The sequence below is a fragment of the Bos grunniens genome, chromosome 6 (assembly GCF_055505025.1).
Source record: "Bos grunniens cultivar Pamir isolate PY7600 chromosome 6, Bosgru_T2T1.0, whole genome shotgun sequence".
NCBI lineage: Eukaryota > Metazoa > Chordata > Mammalia > Artiodactyla > Bovidae > Bos > Bos grunniens.
The window spans coordinates 106777582-106798337 of record NC_141170.1 but is presented as its reverse complement, the minus strand read 5'-3'; the positions used below and the strand labels follow the sequence as shown (position 1 = coordinate 106798337).

The 20756-nt window shown below is 37.3% G+C and overlaps 1 long non-coding RNA gene across 1 annotated transcript in view; it reads right to left on the bottom strand.

Annotated features, from left to right (window-relative positions):
- Positions 1 to 650: 650 nt before the first annotated feature.
- The window catches only part of LOC147371172 (uncharacterized), a 64536-nt gene continuing 44430 nt past the window's right edge, over positions 651 to 20756 (bottom strand). The window contains exon 3 of the long non-coding RNA XR_015165956.1: positions 651 to 1127. This is a non-coding gene — a long non-coding RNA (uncharacterized LOC147371172). The remainder of the gene's footprint in view (positions 1128 to 20756) is intronic.

The following is a 20756-nucleotide window of genomic DNA, read 5'->3' as shown; positions in this document are numbered from 1 at the left end:
TTTTCTCTTCTTTTTCTGGGACCCCTATAATTCAAATGTTGGTATGTTTGATATTGTCCCAGAGGTCTCTGAGACTATCCTCAGTTCTTATCATTCTTTTTACTTTATTCTGCTCTTCAGAAGTTATTTCTACCATTTTATCTTCCAGCTTAATGATTCGTTCTTCTGCTTCAGATATTCTGCTATTGATTCCTCCTAGAGTATTTTTAATTTTAGTAATTGTGTTGTTTGTCTCTGTATGTTTATTCTTTAATTCTTCTAGGTCTTTGTTAATTGATTCTTAAATTTTCTTCATTTTGTTTTCAAGGTTTTTGATCATCTTTACTATCATTATTCTGAATTCTTTTTCAGGTAGTTTGCCTATTTCCTCTTCATTTATTTGGACTTCTGTGTTTCTAGTTTGTTCCTTCATTTGTGCAGTATTTCTCTGCCTTTTTTTTTTTTTTTAACTTACTGTGTTTGAAGTCTCCTTTTCCCAGTCTTCAAGGTTGAAATCTTTCTTCCTTTTTGTTTCTGCCCTCCTAAGGTTGGTCCAGTGGTTTGTGTAAGCTTCATATAGGGTGAGATTGTGCTGAGTTTTTGTTTGTTTGTTTTTCCTCTGATGGGCAAGGCTAAGGAGGTAATCCTGTCTGCTGAAGATTGGGTTTGTATTTTTGTTTTGTTTGTTGTTTAGATGAGGTGTTCTGCACAGGGTGCTAGTGGTGGTTGGGTGATTCCTGGTCTTGTATTCAACTATTTTCCTTTGTGTGAGTTCTCACTATTTGATACAACCTAGGCGATGGCACCCCACTCCAGTACTCTTGCCTGGAAAATCCCATGGATGGAGGAGCCTGGTAGGCTGCAGTCCATGGGGTCGCGAAGAGTCAGACACGACTGAGCAACTTCCCTTTCACTTTTCACTTTCATACATTGGAGAAGGAAATGGCAACCCAGTCCAGTGTTCTTGCCTGGAGAATCCCAGGGACGGGGGAGCCTGGTGGGCTGCCATCTAGGGGTCACACAGAGTCAGACACGACTGAAGTGACTTAGTAGTAGTAGTAGTAGTAGTAGTAGTAGTAGGGTTAGTTCTCTGGTAATCTAGGGTCTTGGAGTCAGTGCTCCCACTCCAAAGGCTCAGAGCTTGATCCCTGGTCAGGAACAAACATTACACAAGTGGTTTGTTATGGCATTAAGTGAGATTAAAATGAATATCCAAAAATGAGAAACCAAAGATGAACCCCAGACAAATGGAAACTACAAAATCAGGCAAATATTAACTAAAATCATGGAATCTACACATATACATATACACCCATGAGCAAAGTCAAAACAGTCCAACAAAAATAAAGTGCAGTAGATTGACCCAGAGAACAAAGGAAATCAAAAATTATATTTACCAGCTAAGAACAAAACTGACTAAAGCAGTCAAACTGGAAAACAAAACTAAACCTAGGTGCCAAGTGGGGAATAAAGCAATGAAAACAAAACCAACAAATATGTTGAGAGGGAAGGAAAGAAAGAAAAGAAAGAATACATATGCAAAGTTAAATAGAGGTAGATGAAGAAGATTTATATGCATTAGAGATTAACTGAAAGGGGAAATGAACAGTAGGAAGAGCAAACAAAGGAATAAATGTAGAAAAAATATAGTCGGTTTTAAAAAATTAAACCTTAAATTTATTTTTTAAAAAAAGAGAGAAAAGAGAAAAAAATGGGAAAAGAAAGAAAAAAGGAAAACTCCACAGAACTGCAAGAGGCCAACATAGAGACAGAGGTTTATAACAATAAAAAGTGTGACTGAATATACACATATACATATACACCCAAAAGCAAAATCAAAGCAGTCCAACAAAAATAAAGTACAATAGATTGATCTGGCGAATGAAGGAAACCAAAAATTATATCTACCACAACAAAACTAACTAAAGCACAAACTGGAAAACAAAACTAAAGTAAGGTGCCAATTGGGAAATAAAACAATGAAAATAAAACTAACAAATATGTTGAGACGAAAGGAAAGAAACAATAGATATGCAAAGTCAAATTGAGGTAGATGAAGAAGATTTATATATACATTATAGATTAACTGCAAGGGGAAAAGAACAGTAGGAAAAGCAGACAAAGGAATAAATGTAGAAAAATAATAATAGATTTTAAAATTTTTTAAAAGAAAAATAAAACTCCATAGAACTACAAAAGCCCAACTTAGAGGTAGAGGTTTACAATAACAATAAAGAATGTGACTGAGGAAAAAAAAAAAAGCTCAAAAGCTTAATTAGATTTCATAGTGGGCCTTAGGAAGCATCACTACAAACAAAGCTAGTAGAGGTGATGGAATTCCAGTGGAGCTATGTCAAATCCTGAAAGACGATGCTGTGAAAGTGCTGCACTCAATATGCCAGCAAATTTGGAAAACTCATCAGTGGCCACAGGACTGGAAAAGGTCAGTTTTCATTCTAATCCCAAAGAAAGACAATGCCAAAGAATGCTCAAACTACCACACAATTGCACTCATCTCACATGCTACCAAAGTAATGCTCAAAATTCTCCAAGCCAGGCTTCAACAGTATGTGAACTGTGAACTTCCAGATGTTCAAGCTGGTTTTAGAAAAGGCAGAGGAACCAGAGATCAAATTGCCAACACTCACTGGATCATCAAAAAAGCAAGAGAGTATCAGAAAAACACCTACCTCTGCTTTATTGACTATGCCAAAGCCTTTAACTCTGTGGATTACAACAAACTGTGGAAAATACCAGACTACCTTACCTGCCTCCTGTGAAATCTATATGCAGGTCAAGAAGCAACAGAACTGGACATGGAACAACAGACTGGTTCCAAATCGGGAAAGAAGTATGTCAAGGCTGTGTATCGTCACCCTGCTTATTTAACTTATATGAAGAGAACATCATGCGAGATGCCTGGCTGAATGAAGCACAAGCTGGAATCAAGGTTTCCCAGAAAAATATCAGTAATCTCAGATATGCAGATATGCAGACACCACCCTTAGGGCAGAAAATGAAGAACTAACGAGCCTCTTGATGAAAGTGAAAGAGAAGAGTGAAAAAGTTGGCTTAAAACTCAGCATTTAGAAAACTAATATCATGGCATCAGGTCCCATCCCTTCATGGCAAATAGATGGGAAAACAGTGGAAACAGTGACAGGGTGGGGGTGGGGGGCTCCAAAACCACTGCAGATGGTGACTGCAGCCATGAGATTAAAAGACACTTGCTCCTTGGAAGAAAAGTTATGACCAACCTAGACAGCATATTAAAAAGCAGAAACACTACTTTTCCAACAAAGGTCTGTCTAATCAAAGCTATGGTTTTTCCAGTACTCATGTATGGATGTTAGAGTTGGACTATAAAGAAAGCTGAGTGCTGAAGAATGAATGCTTTTGAACTGTGGTGTTGGAGAAGACTCAAGCGTCCCTTGGACTGCAAGGAGATCCAACCAGTCCATCCTAAAGGAAATAAGTCCTGAATATTCATTGGAAGGCCTGATGCTGAAGCTGAAACTCCAATACTTTGGCCACCTGATGCAAAGAACTGACTCATTTGAAAAGACCCTGATGCTGGGAAAGATGAAAGGTGGGAGGAAAAAGGGATGACAGAGGTTGAGATGATTGGATGGCATCACTGACTCAATGGACATGAGTTTGAGTGAACTCCAGGGGTTGGTGATGGACAGGGAGGCCTGGTGTGCTGCAGTCCATGGGATCACAAAGAGTTAGACCTGACTGAGCAACTGAACTGACTGCCAATAAAATCAACAACTACAACAAGGGGGTGGGGGGTGGGGAGGAGAGAAGAAAAGAAAAAAAATACAAAAGAGTCTACGGAACAAGTGAAAACATAAGAATAATAAATGTTTATCTTGAGTCACTGCTGTCAGAGTCCTTTCCCTCACTGGGAGTCACAGTCCACCTCACCTCCCTAGGATGCCCTCCAACACTGTCCTGGTCTCTGGACCTGCTGTGGGGGCAGCTCAGATTCTAATCTGGTCCTACTCTTGTGTGTTCTTGCCTCCAACATCCACAGCTATCAGAATTACTGCATTTTCTTCTGTGGGAGCTCTCAGTGACCTTTTATATATTCCATAGACAGAGTCTGCCTAGTTGATCATGTTGATTTAATCTTCAGCTTGTACAGCTGGTGGGAAGGTTTTGGGTCTTAGTCACACTGCCCCTGGGTTTCAATTGTGGTTTTATTTCCACCTCTGCATGTAGGTCGTTCATTGGGGTTTGCTACTCAGGATGCCCTGGAGGGCTTGGGTTTGCCCCTGTGAGGGCCAGGTGTGGAGGTGGTACAGCTGCTTGGGTTGCAGGAGTTCTGGCAGCACCAGGTACTCAGGGGAGTTGGTGGCTAGGGCAGCAGGAAATACAGTGCTCTAGAAGGGTATGGCAAGCAGTATTGGCCAATGCGCTCCAGTATTCTTGCCTGGAGAATCCCCTTTGCTGACAGAAGCCTACAAGGTCACAAAGAGTCAGACACTACAGAAGCAACCCTACATGCGCAGATGCAAGAATTTTTTTTTTTCCTGTGGCAGCTCTGCCCCAGTGAGAGTTGAGCGTGAAGGTGGCACAGCTGCTTGGCTTGCAGGGACTCTGGAGGCACCAAGTTTGCAGCAACACAGACTGCCTCCACCACAGGAGTTATGGCCCTATCAGAGTCTTTTTTCGAGCCTCTTTGTAGCTGGCGATCAGAAGGCCTCTTTGGCCAGTCTTTCTCTGTAGCTCCACTCGTTCAGGCACTTAGAGTGCTCCCTTACCCGGGGTCCTTCTCTGTTGTTTGGTGCATCAGGCACATACAGGGCCCCCCCTGGCTGGGGTCCTACTCTGTAGATCTGCATGTCAGGCATTTAAAGCGGCACCCTGGGTGGGGTCCTATTCTGTAGGTATTTGATGGTCTGGTCTCTCTTTTGTTCAGCTGCGGATGCTGGCATGTGGGGAGAGAGAGGCTATGGTGATGGCTCCACCTGCTTTGCGTGACTTAGCAGTATCACCTTGCTTCCATGGCTGCCTGGCTTTCCTCCCCTGGCATTCCCACCACAATCTCCTCGCTTGCATTGCCTGGATCCATTTCTCCACAGTCAATAGCAGCCCTTGCCCTGGGATTGCCCCACAATCCCTAAACTCCCTGCGTCGCTGTCCAGAGTATGTATGGCTGTGGTAAGGACTGTCTGATTCTCATTCCATTTAGGCTATCTGTCACAGATCAGCTGTTTCATTCTCAGCCTTAACTGCTTCTTCTCTGACTCAGACAACTGCCCCGCTGTGGGGATCGGCCCCTGCTTCAGCTCCCCCACCCACTGAGGGCAGGCCCAGTCCTACTAACACTCCTGCTTTTCCCCCTAGTGCCTTTGTCCTACCCAGTTTCGCCTGGGTCTATATATTCTTTTCCGCTGGTCAGGTACTCCTGTCCGCTCTCAGCTGGTGTTCTGCATGCACTTCTGTGTCTGAAGGTGTATTCCTGACGTATCCATGGAGACAGATGTACTCCACGTCCACCTACTCCTCCGCCATTTTGTTCTCTTATGTCTTTGTATTTTAATATGCTGTCTAGGTTGGTCATAGCTTTTCTTTCAAGGAGCAAGAGTCTTTTAATTTCATGGCTGCAGTCACCATCTGCAGTGACTTTGGAACCCAAAAAATAAAGTCTCTCACTTTTCCATTGTTTTCCCATCTATTTGCCATGAAGTGATGGGATCGGATGCCATGATCTTAGTTTTCTGAATGTTGAGTTTTAAGCCACCTTTTTCACTCTCCTCTTTCACTTTCATCAAGAGGCTCTTTAGTTCTTCTCTTTCTGCCCTAAGGGTGGTGTCATCTGCATATCTAAGGTTATTAATGTTTCTCCCGGGAATCTTGACGCCAGTTTGTGTTTCATCTACCCCAGCATTTTGCATGATGTTCTCTGCATATAATTTAAATAAGCAGGGTGACAATATACAGCCTTGACATATTCCTTTCCCAATTTGGAACCAGTCTGTTATTCCATATCCAGTTCTAACTGTTGCTTCTTGACCTGCATACAGGTTTCTCAGGAGGCAGGTAAGGTGGTATTACCTTATACAGTAGACAATATTGTATCGGGTTGGCCAAAAAGTTTGTTCAGGTTTTTCCATAACATCTAACAATGTAAGTACCATCTAGAGGTTTTTCTACAAAATTCTTTGCTCTTCTCTGTTTTCTGATTTTAAGATTAATTATTGTAGAAAACGGAAGAAGCAAAATAGACAAATGAAAATGAAAACTTTATAAAACAATTATAAGCTAGCATTTATTCAGTGCTTACAAGTATGAACACAAATCTAAGAACTGACATATATTTTCTCTACCTCCCAACAACACTGCATAGCAACTACACTGCTTACCCTTATTTATAAGTGAAGAAAGCAAAACTCAGTGAAGTTATTTGTGATTAAAGTAGTGGACCACTAATCATAAAAGGTGAAAGTGGATTTTGATGCATTACATCCCATTTTTGTTCACTTATTCATTTTGATAGATGATAGATGGCTAGATAAAGAGAGAGATGATAGGTAGATAGATACCTAGATAGATAGATAATAGGTAAATAGACCTTTCTTGATTTCTAAGTTGGTTTAAATTACATTTGGCTGGAAGGGACAATAAACCTAACAGATATCTTTAACATTTAAACACACAAGTGCTTATTCCTCTACAAGAATTCTAGAGATAGGCAGATGTAAGGCAGTTATAGTCGTTCAAAAATGCCATCAGCAAGCTTTCCATCTTTCTTCTTGCTATACTTAGCATAAAAGGCTTCATCCTGACTCTCATCACCTTGTTGTCATATGGTAGCTGCTGCATCTCTAACTGTCATATTTCAGGAAGGAAAAAAAACAAGGGGAGGAAGGATCATACCCTTGGCCCTGTGCCTTAGAAGCCCCTCTTTTCATTAGCCAAATCTAGTGCATATAGTATTTCAGCTAATTCAGTAGTGCATAACAAATTATCCCAATACTTTATGGTTTAGAACAACAATGAAATGGCTGACAACTCTGCCTTTGTATAGGTTTGGATCGGTTGCACTAGGGGTAGCTAGTCTCTGCTCCAGGTGATGGGGTCAGCTCACTTGCGGTTGGAGGATCCAAAATGCTTCACGCACAAACCTGGCGCTCACCTGGGCACTGAGAATGACTGGGAATTGACTAGGTCTCTCTCCTTTCTTTTATGATTTCTCATCCTCCAAGGCCATCCCTATCTCCCCATGAACTTTTCCTAGCCAGATAGTTAAAATTCTTTACATGATGCCTGGCTTCTAAGACAGTGAAAAAACAGAAGCTGCAAAGTCTCTTCAGATATACGCCCAGAAGTCAACCAACACCACTGTCACAGTTCACTGGTCAAAGCCACTGGTGGGGCCACTGTTGGGGCCAGCTCAGATTCAAGGGCAGCAGAAAACAAATTCGACCTCTAGTTGGAAGGAGAGGTGTACGTGTACAGGGATGGAAGGAATTTGGGGTAGCCGTCTTCACAAATAATCCAATGCACATATATGCTCTTATTCCAATCACTGTCTACAGAAAGCTGTAGTAGATCAAAAAACAGCCAGGCAACAATAGGGTCTGCCTTAATTCAAGTCTCTTTTTAACCAAGGAATTCCTATTCCCTCTTTCTCTCTCACCCTCTAGCTGTCTCATTCCCTCTAGCTCTATTCTTTCTCTCCCTCTCTTTACCACACATAACACTCATATATAATCTCCAGGATAAATTTATACAAAGTGATAGGTTAAGCATTAAATCTACAATCAATCTTAACTTTAAAGATAGGAAAAAATTACACCTGAAAAAGTCTTCTTGGGGCAGGGAGCAGTGGGTAGGGAGAGTTGAAGGAAATAGATGATGAGATCAAGAGGTACAAACTTCCAGTTATAAAATAAATAAGTCATGGGGATATCATGCACAGAACTGGGAATACAGTTGACAATATTTTAATAACTTCATATGGTGACAGATGGTTACTAGAATTACCATGCTGATCAATTCCTAATATATATAAACATCAAATCACTGCATTGTATACCTGAAGCTGCTATAATATTGTATGTCAACTATATTTCAATTTAAAACAGAAAAAAAATATTTCTCTGTATGGTTAGGTTATCAGTAATCTTTTTGTTTGTTTATTAGGTATTTTTTTAAACTATTTTCTGATTTTCCACAAAGTGGTATTACTTCTGTATTAAAAAATAATAACAAATAATTTTTTAAAATCTGAATTTTCACCAGTGATCTAATATTCCATTATATAGATGCAACAAAAGGGTTACACCATTTCCTTATAATTGAATATTTAAGTTGTTTACAATTTTTCTCTTTAAATCATGCAAAGATAAATGTATATAAATAAAGGTAAATGTGTTTTCTTAAAAATTGCTTTCCAGGAGATGTATTTTAGACTTTGACTAGCAATTTATGTAACAGCCTTTCTAATCATGTTCAGCACTACTGGGTATTTCTGCAGTTTTTAAAATTTATAACAGCTTATTTTTTATTGCATTCCTTTTATTAATAGTGAGTTTGATAGTTTAAAATTATATTTATTGGCAGTTTGTATACTTTATTTTATTTTAATTGGAGAAAACATGAAGTAGCTATACATATACCCCCTCTCTCTTGAGTCTTCCCCACCCCTCTCCCCCACACTCCACCTCTCTAGGTCATCACAGAGCACTGGGCTGAGCTCCCTGTGCTATACAGCAGACTCCTGCTAGGTATCGATTTTACACATGTATGTATCTGTCAGTGTTACACTCTATTCATCCCACCCTCTCCTTCCCCTCCTGCCTTTGTATATTTTCATGTATGAATTGTCTGCATCATTTCCAGTTTATCTGTTAGAACTAAAGTTGTGTTTCATTTATCTTTAAAAATCTCTCTATGAAAAGTATATTAACTTCTTGTTTAACTTGGTTTATTATGTTTTCCTAATTTCTCATCTGCTGTTATGATTTTTTTCTCACAGAAAAACTTAAAAATGTTTTAGTTTTGAAATCTATCAATATTTTCATTTATATTTTCTCCCACAGCATATATAGCCTCATATATTCTACCCTCATCCTGAGATATTTTCAGTTAAATTTTCTTCTAGTATAATTTAAAATTTTCTTTACTTAACTTTTTGATTCACTTGGGTTTTATTTTGTTATATGATGAAACGAGAAGGTTTAAACTAACACATCCTCTCATAGTAAAGGCTGTTTTTCAACACCATTTATTGAAGAACTCATCAATCCACAACTACATATATATATGTATAAATTATAATACATAATATTTTGTATATTTATAGCTGGCTTCCCTGATGGCTCATATGGTAAAGAAGCTGCCTGCAGTATGGGAGACCTGGGTTTGATCCCTGGGTTGGGAAGATCCCCTGGAGGAGGGCTTAGCAGCCCACTCCAATATTCTTGCCTGGAGAATCTCATGGATGGAGGAGCCTGGCAGGCTACAGTCCATGGCATCGCAAAGAGTTGGACATGACTGACCACAGAAACAACAGCATACATATATGTGGGGCTTCCTGGCGGCTCAGATGGTGAAGAGTCTGCCTGCAATGCAGGAGACCTGGGTTTGATCCCTAGGTCAAGTAGATCCCCTGGAGAAGGGAATGGCTACCTTCTCTAGTATTCTTACTTGGAGAATTCCATGGACAGAGGAGCCTGGAGGGCTACAATCCATGGGGTCACAAAGAGTCTGACACAACTGAATGACTAACACACACACACACACACACATATACACACACACACACATACTATGGTCTAATTAGTTTATCTACCAGTTCCTATGGTAATGAATAGCACTATTTGTAGCTTTATAATATATTTTAAAAACCTATTCATTATTAGGGCAAGATCCCAGTCCAACTTTTCCACGCTTAAAATAAAAAAGGAAGAAAGAAAAAAAGTTTGGTTTCTCTCAATTTTCTCTTTTTAACCATTCCAAATAAATATTCAAATGTGTATTTTAAAGTTTTTGAATGATCTTACAATTATTTTCACTTAGAGTTATAAGAAGGGTATGAATTAATTTGGGAAGAACTGACATGATTACACTATTCTCACAAAAAGTTTTATGCCTGTACGCATGAGAATTTTTCTTGTTTTCTAGTAAATTTTTTCGATTTTCTTCATGTGGATCATGCTTTTTCTTCTCAGAATGTATCCCGTGGTAGTATTTTTTGCTGTTTGGAATGAAATACTTTTTTTTCATTATATCTGCTAAGTGATAATTATTTAATGAAAAGCTATTGTTTTTCATTTCTTTCACACACCTGATCCTTTTATTGAGTTATTGTCTGCTTTCTAAGGGTTTTCAAATAATTTTTTTTCTTCAGTATTCTTGGTATATACTGTATCGCCAGAAAATAAATATTTTCTGTCTCATTCACTGCAAAATAAAAATCTTATTTTTTTTTTCTGTTTAATGTCTTATACATTGGCTCGCATCCCAGAAGAGTGTCATGATATGCTTGTTCATTTGACTGATATTTAGTGAGTGATCAGCCCTTCTCTGGGTCCTAATTTGTGCTACAGTTAGGTCATTTTGTAATTTCAGAACCACATGATTGTTCGAAGTTCTCATTCTGTTTTTGTAATTACATTTCCTATACCAGTATTCAGACTTTTCACAGGGAAAATTCCTCACACCACTTTTTTTCTTCTTCTTTTTTGGTCTTTGCAATCCCAGCACAGAAATTCAAATATTATGTATTCACTGGGTGTTTGATGAATGGAGAGATGAATGATGCAGTGTGTTGTTGGAGCCTTGTCTATGGAGAGTGAGCTGAACAGGATGTGTTCACTTACATACACAACATTTCCACCCACCAACTTTCTCAGCCTCCAACCAAAGAGCTGTGATTTTGGAGAACAAAAATAAATGAGAAGTACAGCTGAACTGAAGGACTTATTCTAAAGAATGATCTGGTGGTGAAAAGCAGCAGGAAGCACAGAGGCTTTATCAAGAAATCTTATTTTTAGTCTGCTTATATGCAGGATGTTCATGCTTGTCATCACTCAGGATTTTCTAAGGAGTAAACTCAGAACAACCTCTCTTCAATTTTTGGTAATGGGTTAATTATGGGAATGTAAAGTCATTATAGCTACACAAATGAAACTAAGGATTTCAGTATTAATGTGTATGCAAAGTTTAACTCAGACAATTGTAGGGTTACTCAATATGAGACTAGTGGGCAGAAGGTATCATTTTTTGCCTTTATTGTCAAAGTAACATCTAAAGTTGTATATGTGAATGTTGTACTCACCATTTAAAATTTTAATCCCAAAGTGTGGTTAACAGATTTAAAATCATAAACTTTTAAAAACAGGTTTAATTTTCAATATATATACAAAAGTCTTTAACAACTCTAGTTGTCAGTTTGTGTAAAAAGTGATTTAAAAACAGAAAAAAAAAAAAAAGGATTCTCTAGTCTAGACCACTGGTTTTGACATCAGGAGTTTGTGTGTTTGGTCTGGAAGGAAACAGCTTTAAAGAAACAGGTTCTAAAAATTCCATTATTATTCTAATTTTATAGCTAATGAATTTTATTCTGAGTCATAATTCTTGGATTTGTGTATGTTACTATCCCTTATTCTAATGAGTGGATCAGGAATAAAGCATTATTTTCTAAAAATGTCAGTCATGAAATTGTGAAATTCTGTATCAATATATTCTGAGTAACTTTAGAGCTCAGATCCAATCGTTTTCTAATCTGTTTTATTTAAAATTAAGAAGTATGCCATCAGACAAGCGAAGGCATTCCTTTTGGCTAGTACTAGTGGACAAATGGGTTTCCCACGTGACAGAAGCCCTGGCAGGTTATAGTCCATTGACTTGCAAAGAGGCAGACATGACTGAAGCAACTTAGCAAGCATGCAGTGGACAAATGTTGTATAAAAGTACTCATTGCATACTCAAAAATAGTAAGATGATAAAATGAGATTACTTGTATCATTCAGTTCTTTAAAATAGAACAGATATATTCTAAGCATTTTGTGAAGAAAGAATCTGGCATATTCATGACATGTCAATTGTGTCATGAGCATGAAACAGCTTTTTTTATTGCATGAACATGGATACGGATATTTAACACATAGTTAATTGTGTTATCATTCATTTAGCTTTCAACAATTATGATGGGGGTAATTCTACACTGATACAGTACTGTATAATAAAAGGAATATGACAAAATATATCATCAGGAGAAGAGTTTTATGTTTGTCAAGCTTGGTATTATTGTGTTCCCTATAAAGGGCCTGGGGAGATAAAGGGAGAAATAAATGAGAATTTTCTAATGAAATATTATCCCCAGAGGGAGCATAAATGGCCAGAAAAAAATATAAATAATAACTAAGATTGACCAATAAACTAAATAGCTTTTTCCCTGGCCTCAGTATATTTAAAAAAAAATTAATTTTAAAAATGATTTCCCAAATAATATCAGCTATCTTTCATAGAAACAAAATGTCATAAAAAATCATGTATTTTTTGAACAGTGGTTCTGTGGTTATATTTGTATTTTGAATCAGGCCTTTCACCACAACTAATTAGATATAAAATATGAAACTTTGCTTCACTCATTAGTGGCCAAATGCATGTGAAATACCAGCTTGACTTCTTGCTCACTTTACATGGTGAACCCAAAGCTGCTAAGAAAAACACCTACTTTTCTACAAGTCTATAGTCTCACTTAATCTAGGCAAATGTGAATAAGAGAGAAGGACCTGCTAAAGATGGCAAAGTTCACCCAAACCAATGAGATTTTAAAACATTTCTAAGTGAACAAAGCCAGACATGCCATCAGCTTATGCTGCCGCCTGAGGTTAAGTGCATATTAAGTGATTCAGATGGCTCTAGAGCTGACTCAGAAACACTACGGTTTTGATAAGAAATGTAAACCATGTTGTGGTTTACAGGGCCAATACTGCAAGTATTTCTGGACATATTTCAATTTATCTTTTTTCTAATGCATTCTAATTTCCATCCTTGTCTCTCTTACTAAGTGTTGACATTATTTTCAATATTGATCATTTTTTTATTAAGCATAATAATTATAATATTATAATTTAACATTTGCTCACATTCTTCATATATATAAACAAATATATATATAAGGGGACTAGCAATGATCATATATGCTTATGTTTTATACATTTAAATATAGAAATGCTTATATGTTTTCTAATTGAAATATAGTTGATTTATAATATTGTGTTAGTTTTAGGCATACAGAAAAGTGATTTAGCCACATATATCTTTTAGTCCTTTCAGATTATTTTCCATTATAGGTTACTGCATGATATTGAATACAGTTCCCTGAGCTACACAGTAAATCCTTGTTTGTGTGTTTTACATCATTTGTATCTGTTAGTCCCATCCTCCAAATTTATCCCTGTCTTTTCCTTTTCCTCTTTGTTAAGTTTCTTCTATGTCTGTGAGGCTGTTTCTATTTTGTGTATAGTTTCCTTTGTATTATTTTTTAGATTCGACATATAAGTGATTATTGTTATTCTTCAGTCACTCAGTCATGTCCAACTCTTCGTGACCCCATGGACTGCAGCATGCCAGGTCTCCCTGTCACTCACTATCTCCTGGAGTTTGCCCAAGTTCATGTCCATTGAATCAGTGATACCATCCAGCCATCATATTCTCTGTTGCCTTCTTCTCTTCTGCCTTCAATCTTTCCCAGCATCAGGATCTTTTCCAATGAGTTGTCTCTTTTCATCAGATGGCCAAAGTATTGGAGCTTCAGCTTCAGCATCAGTCCTTTCAATGAATATTCAGGGTTGATGTCCTTTAGAATTGACTGGTTTGATCTCTTTGCTGTCCAAGTGACTATCAGGGTCTTCTCTAGCACCATACTTTGAAAGCATCAATTCTTCAGTGCTCAGCCTTCTTAATGGTCCACCTCTCACATCTGTACATGACTACTGGAAAAACCATAGCTTTGACTATATGTACCTTTGTTGGCAAAGTGATGTCTTTGCTTTTTAATACATTGTCCAGGTTTTTCATAGCTTTCCTTCCAAGAATATAAGGATACAAATGATATCGTAAATTTTTCTTTCTCTCTCTGACTTACTTCACTTACTATGATATTCTCTAGGTGCATCTATATATTGGCCATCTCAGGAAGGTGAAGTAGAAAGATGTAGTACCTGAAGAATTATGGACAGAGTTTCATAATATTGTACAGGAAGCGGCAACCAAAACCATCCCCAAGAAAAAGAAATGCAAAAAGGCAAAATGGTTGTCTGAAGAGGCCTTACAAATAGCTGAGAAGAGAAGCAAAAAGCAAAGGAGGAAAGGAAAGATATATCCGTCTGAATGCAGAGTTCCAAAAAATTACAAAGAGAGGTAAGAAAGCCCAAGTGATCAATGCAAAGAAATAGAGGAAAACAATAGAATGGGAAAGACTAGAGATCTCTTCAAGAAAATTAGAGATACCAAGGGAACATTTCATGCAAAGATGGGCACAATAAAGGACAGAAACAGTATGGACCTAACAGAAGTAGAAGATATTAAGAAGAGGTGGCAAGAACACACAGAAGAACGATACAAAAAAGATCTTCGTGTCCCAGATAACCACTATGGTGTGATTGCTCACCTAGAGCCAGACATTCTGGAATGCAAACTCAAGTGGGCATCACCACAAACAAACAAAGCTAGTGGAGGTGATGGAATTCCAGTTGAGCTGTTTCAAATCCAAAAGATGATGCTGTGAAAGTACTGCATTCAATATGCCAGCAAGTTTGGAAAACTCAGCAGCAACCACAGGACTGGAAAAGGTCAGTTTTCATTCCAATCCCAAAGAAAGGCAATGCCAAAAAATGTTCAAACCACTGCACAATTGCACTCATCTCACATACTAGTAAAGCAATGCTCAAATTTGTCCAAGCTAGACTTCAATAGTATGCGAAACGAGAACTTGCAGATGTTCACGCTGGATACCTTTAGAAAAGGCAGAGGAACCAGAGATCAAATTCCCAACATCCATTGGATCATCGAAAAAGCAAGAGAGTTCCAGAAAAACATCTATTTCTGCTTTATTGACTATGCCAAAGCCTTTGACTGTGTGGATCACAATAAACTGTGAAAAATTCTGAAAGAGATGGGAATACCAGACCACCTGACCTGCCTCTTGAGTAACCTATATGCAGGTCAGGAAGCAACAGTTAGAACTGGACATGGAACTATAGACTGGTTCCAAATAGGAAAAGGAGTATGTCAAGGCTGTATATTGTCACCCTGCTTATTTAACTTATATGCAGAGTACATCATGAGAAACGCTGGGCTGGATGAAGCACAAGCTGGAATCATGATTGCCAGGAGAACTATCAATAACTTCATCTTTTTAAGCTAATCATATGTTGACGGACACTTGGGTTGTTTCCACATCTTGACAATTATAAATAGTGCTGCAATCAACATTGGAGTGCATGTATATTTTCAAATTAGAATTTTTGTCTTTTCCACATATATGCCCCAGAGTGTAATTGTCAGACCACATGACAGCTTTATTTTTCTTTTTCTGAAAAACCTCGTACTGTTTTACATAGTGGCTACAACAATTTACATTTCCACCCACAGAGTAGGAGCGTTCCGTTTTCTCCATACCCTCTCTGCTGCTGCTGCTGCTGCTGCTAAGCCGCTTGAGTCGTGTCTGACTCTGTGTGACCCCATAGACGGCAGCCCACCAGGCTCCCCTGTCCCTGGGATTCTCCAGGCAAGAACACTGGAGTGGGTTGCCATTTCCTTCTCCAATGCATGAAAGTGAAAAGGGAAAGTGAAGTCGCTCAGTCATGTCCGACTCCTAGCGACCCCATGGACTGCAGCACACCAGGCTCCTCTGTCCATGGGATTTTCCAGGCAAGAGTACTGGAGTGGGGTGCCACTGCCTTCTCCCATACCCTCTCTATTTATTTATTATTTGTTGCCTTTTTGATGATAGCCCTTCTGACAGATGTAAGGTGATACTTCAATGTGGTTTTGACTTGTACATGCTTATATATTTATATATGTATGTATATACACAGCTCACATGCATATAAGGCTTACTGCACACCAGACTCCCTTTTAGCTACTTTATATATGTTAACTAACTTTTCCAACAACCCTGTGTAATACATACTATTATTATCCCCATTTTATTAAAGTGAAAACTAAGGAGCAGAGAGATAAGTAACTTGTCCAAAGTCACATATATTGTAGGTGGTAAGAGGAGAATTTAAACATAGGCAGTCCAGTTTCAACATTCATAGTCCGAACTACTGATAGAGAACATTTGAGGAGATTATAATTTCGTTTGTAAATAAGGAATGGACTTTAGTAGGTCAGCAATAACCAGCCAACAAATAAAAAATGCTAAGCTACGGCATAACTCACTACTAAATATTTGACTAGGAAATGATGTAGCATGTATGTGTTTGTACACTTAGGTCCTTTTGTTAGCAGCATGTGAGAAATTCCAAAGGCATATTAAAAAAAACTTGTTAGAGATTAGTTATTGTTTGAGAAAACATGCCCTGTCTACCATTTAGTCTAGAAACTGGAAATTTTTTTTCTAGTTCCTAAAGGGAATTATGCTTCCCAGGTGGTGCAGTGGTAAAGAATTTGCCTGCCAATACAGGAGGCACAAAAGACGAAGGTTTGGTCACTGAGTCGGGAAGATCCCCTGGAGTAGGAAATGGCAACCCACTCCAGTATTCTTGCCTGGAGAATTCCATGGACAGAGGAGCCTGGCAGGCTGCAGTCCGTGGGGTCACAAAGAGTCGGACACAAGGGAATTACAGATCCTCTTGTTGTCTTCCCTGCGACTTCCCTGTGCTTCAGATGGTAAACGCGTCTGCCTACAATTCGGGAGACCTGGGCTCAATCCCTGGGTCGGAAAGATCCCCTGGAGAAGGAAATGGCAACCCACTCCAGTATTCTTGCCTGGAGAATCACATAGACAGAGAAACCTGGTTGGCTACAATCCATGGGGTCCCAAAGAGTTGGATACGACTGAGTGACTTCACTTTCTTTCTTCCTTGTATCTTTAGAAATTCTCTCCACTTGAATGTTCTTCATCTATTCAAAGGCCTAATTTTCAAGAATTAGTGCCCTCCCCCATTTTATTACAAATCTTTCTTTGCTCTTTATGATCTAATATTTTTCCCATCTTAGTTCCTATGGAACATATTATATGTACCATTAATTTAGCAATTAAGCATTTCTCATCATATCTTCTACTTCTGCCTCATTTTGAAAACCCTCTTGCTTTTTCCTTCTTTCTATAACCTGCAGAATATAGTGAAATACCTTGTACACAGAATAAATATTTATTGATATGAGTTTCTTTAAATCAGCTTGGTCAAGCCATTCATTTAATAACAGCCTAACCCAAGTGACAAGGAGATTAAGTAAATTGTTTATGGTTGCAATAGTCTTAGAAAAGTTGATCAAAATTCGTTTTTCCTAAATTTTGATCTGGTATCTGCTGGTGTGTCATGCTGCTTCTATATTTGGAAAATAATTATCAATAACCCAGAGCTTTATCTTCACTTCATATTTCCAAAGAATATGAATATAATAATATAAATCCAATAATAAACCTTAGATGAAAACAGTAATGTTTGAATTAGCATGGAAATCTGCTGAAATCTAGAAATGCCTTTGTCTCATGTGACTACCCTAAACATTTTGCTTATTATTTTTCTAGGAATACTTTAATAACCATTCATAATGCTGAGCAACTAGTCACACAGCATTCTCCTCCATTATGGTAAAGTTCCTAAAAGAAGAGGCCCCATCTGCTTCATCCATGAGCATATGGGAGTCTAGTGCCTAATATAAAGGTATGCAATAAATATTTACTGAGTGAAAAATGAAGGAATAAGCAAAGACTACTTTTTAGTGAGACTGTCTCCATATATTACACTGTTTAGTCCCTGAAAGAGTGCTCTAGGATGGTTTGAGTTCCCGGCAAAAGGAAGCAAGCTGAGAGAGTGAACTGATCTGCCCACTGTTACACTGGCAGTAGAGTTAAAGTCTGCACCTGCATTCTATAGGCTCACCATATCTACCTAATAAGAATGTGTTATTGCTCTGAGCAATCCTACATCTTGGCTTTTCCAGTTTAGATCTGAGTCTCTCTGTAGCCAGTGACTGTTTTCCCTTTATACTTTATAGGATTCAAAAGCTCACATTCTTCATTACTATAGGTAGTTGTGAAGGGTTATATTTTATTGACGAAACTTGCTTGAATTTGTTAATATTCAAGAGGAAATTCTTGCAATACAAAAGTACTAACAGTCCTATCTGCTAATACTTACTATAGGTATTAGTAGAGCTTTACACTGACATGCAGTATAAAATTGATCATGTACTTTTGTAAAGAACAAAAAGATTTGATGAGTATTTGACAGGTGAATGAATTAATAAGTGATATTAAAGTTATGTACTTGATATTTTTAATTATAAGATGACATTACTGGGTCAATAAATAGTGAAATGTTTGACATGAAAATAGTTATTTTATTTTATTTTATTGAAACACTACTACAACATATTTAAATTTTGACCAGGAGTGTTAAACATTTCTCAGTTTATTTTATCAGCTCCAAAACATACAGGTAAATGTACTGAAGGAAATATTTCAAAACCACATTAAGGAATAATTCAAAAAGCTAAATCAAAACGGAATTCAGTAGAATGAAAAAAGCGAATGAAAACTGTTCTTAGTATGTTAAGTCTAATTCTCCTTTCTTTTATCAGATTACTAACTGAACTATGTAAGGTTCTGGTCATTTAATTTTAAATATGCTCTGAAACTTAGGGAAAACAGGAGGTAATGGAAAAAATATGTTAAATGGTGACTTAATTTATAACAGGCACTTGAATGTGAAATTTTGTCTTTTTTATGTGATATTATTTCTTCTAATTATTTTATACCTACTAGCTTGGACTTCAGTACCAAATGACCCTCAGGCAAGAAAGGCAGTACAGCAAAATAATTTGTAAAGTAAAGCTAATTTTTAGTGAAATTTTCAAGCAATTCACTGCTTCTTAAAATTTCAAATTAACCTTCTCATGTCACACATTATTAAAAATAAATCCAATTAAGTTACATAGCTTCTGTGAAGTAATTTCCACTTGGACCTCAAGATGCCATTTCTACCTCTCCAGGGAAAATAACATTTAAAAAAAAAAGTCTTAAACTGAACTAGAGATACTGGATTTTTAAATTTTATGTAATACAAATATATATGTTGTATTTAACACTATTACTTTCTTATATGTGCATTATATGAATAGCTCATTTAATCAAAAATACCTAAGAACATGTTCTCCCACATACCTGATACTCTCACATACATAAAACATGGATAGCCACCAGGTGTTAAAAAGAGAAATTCAACTGAGTGCATTTAAAGATCTAATTGGTTTTATTCAAGGATTCATGAGTCAGACAGCATCGCATATAGAAAATATCAATGGAAAGGAGCTCTGAGGATCTGTACAAAATGGAAGGATTTATAGGCAGAAGAGGGTGGAAAAAGGAAGCCTCTGGCAAAGAATGGGTTGTTTCAGGGGAGGCTGCCCTCCACTGGGGGAAGGCTGAGGCCTATCAGGTAAATTACTTCATTAGTGATGATCAAGTAAATCCAAATTGACTGGTTAAAGATCACATTTCTGGGAGAGCCTAGAATTAGGTTAGATAGTTAATCTTGGTGTGCTGATGTGAGGCTTAGCACAAGTGACTCCATTTTGCATCTGTTATTTCTTTTTCATAAAAGGTAAGATGCATCTGAAGAAATTTTCCATCTTACACTCTATTTTCTTTTTTTCGTTTGTTTTAAATTATTAAAGTATGATAACACATTTATAGGAGACTTGGAAAATACAAAACAAAGTTACAGATAGTTCCACTATACATTATAATTATTTTTAAGTAGATAAATTAAGATTTTTTAGTTGGAGTTTCAATATCGGACTCTCAAAAATTAATAGAATGAATAGACAGAAAAGTTGAAGGATATAGCAGACCTGAAAAGCATTATGAACCAATTCAACATAATTAAGATTTATACATTTTTCACACAACAGTAGGATACAAATTCTATTCAAGTTCCCGTAGACTATAAACCAGGAGACCCTGGAACATATCCAGGGACATAAAACAAGGTGCAAAAATTTCATAGTCTTTAGGTATTGAAATCATACAGAGTCTGTTCTCCTATCACTGTGGAATTATGTTAGAAATCAATATCAAGAGATATTTGTGAATAATCCACATATTTTCAAGTGCAGTGTGACATTTACCAAGAAAGATCTTTGACATAGACATTAGAAGCTTCAATAAAGCTTTCAAAAAAGACTGAAAAAACACAGAGGGGTGATTGCAGAGAAGAAAGCATTTAATGAGAAATTAACATCAAAATGAGAAATTAATGTTAAAGATATTTTTAAAACTGCACATATTTGGAAAAATGTCCACTTTTAAGTGATGTTACACCCTTTTATATGTTAATTTTCTCTTCTGTTTTGGAACTAAGACAAAAAAAAAGGAAAGTAGGCAAAACAAGATCATGAATAAAAGGAAAAGAAAATAACAATTAAGGATGAGTGATAAAGGGACTAAATACATTTTTAACTATACCAAATGCATATTCTTTAAGTGTTTAAGACATCAACAACAAAAAAGATTCTTAAGGGACACTGTAGGTCTGCAGAAACTTTTCCCCCATATTTCCCTGCTGAGGCCT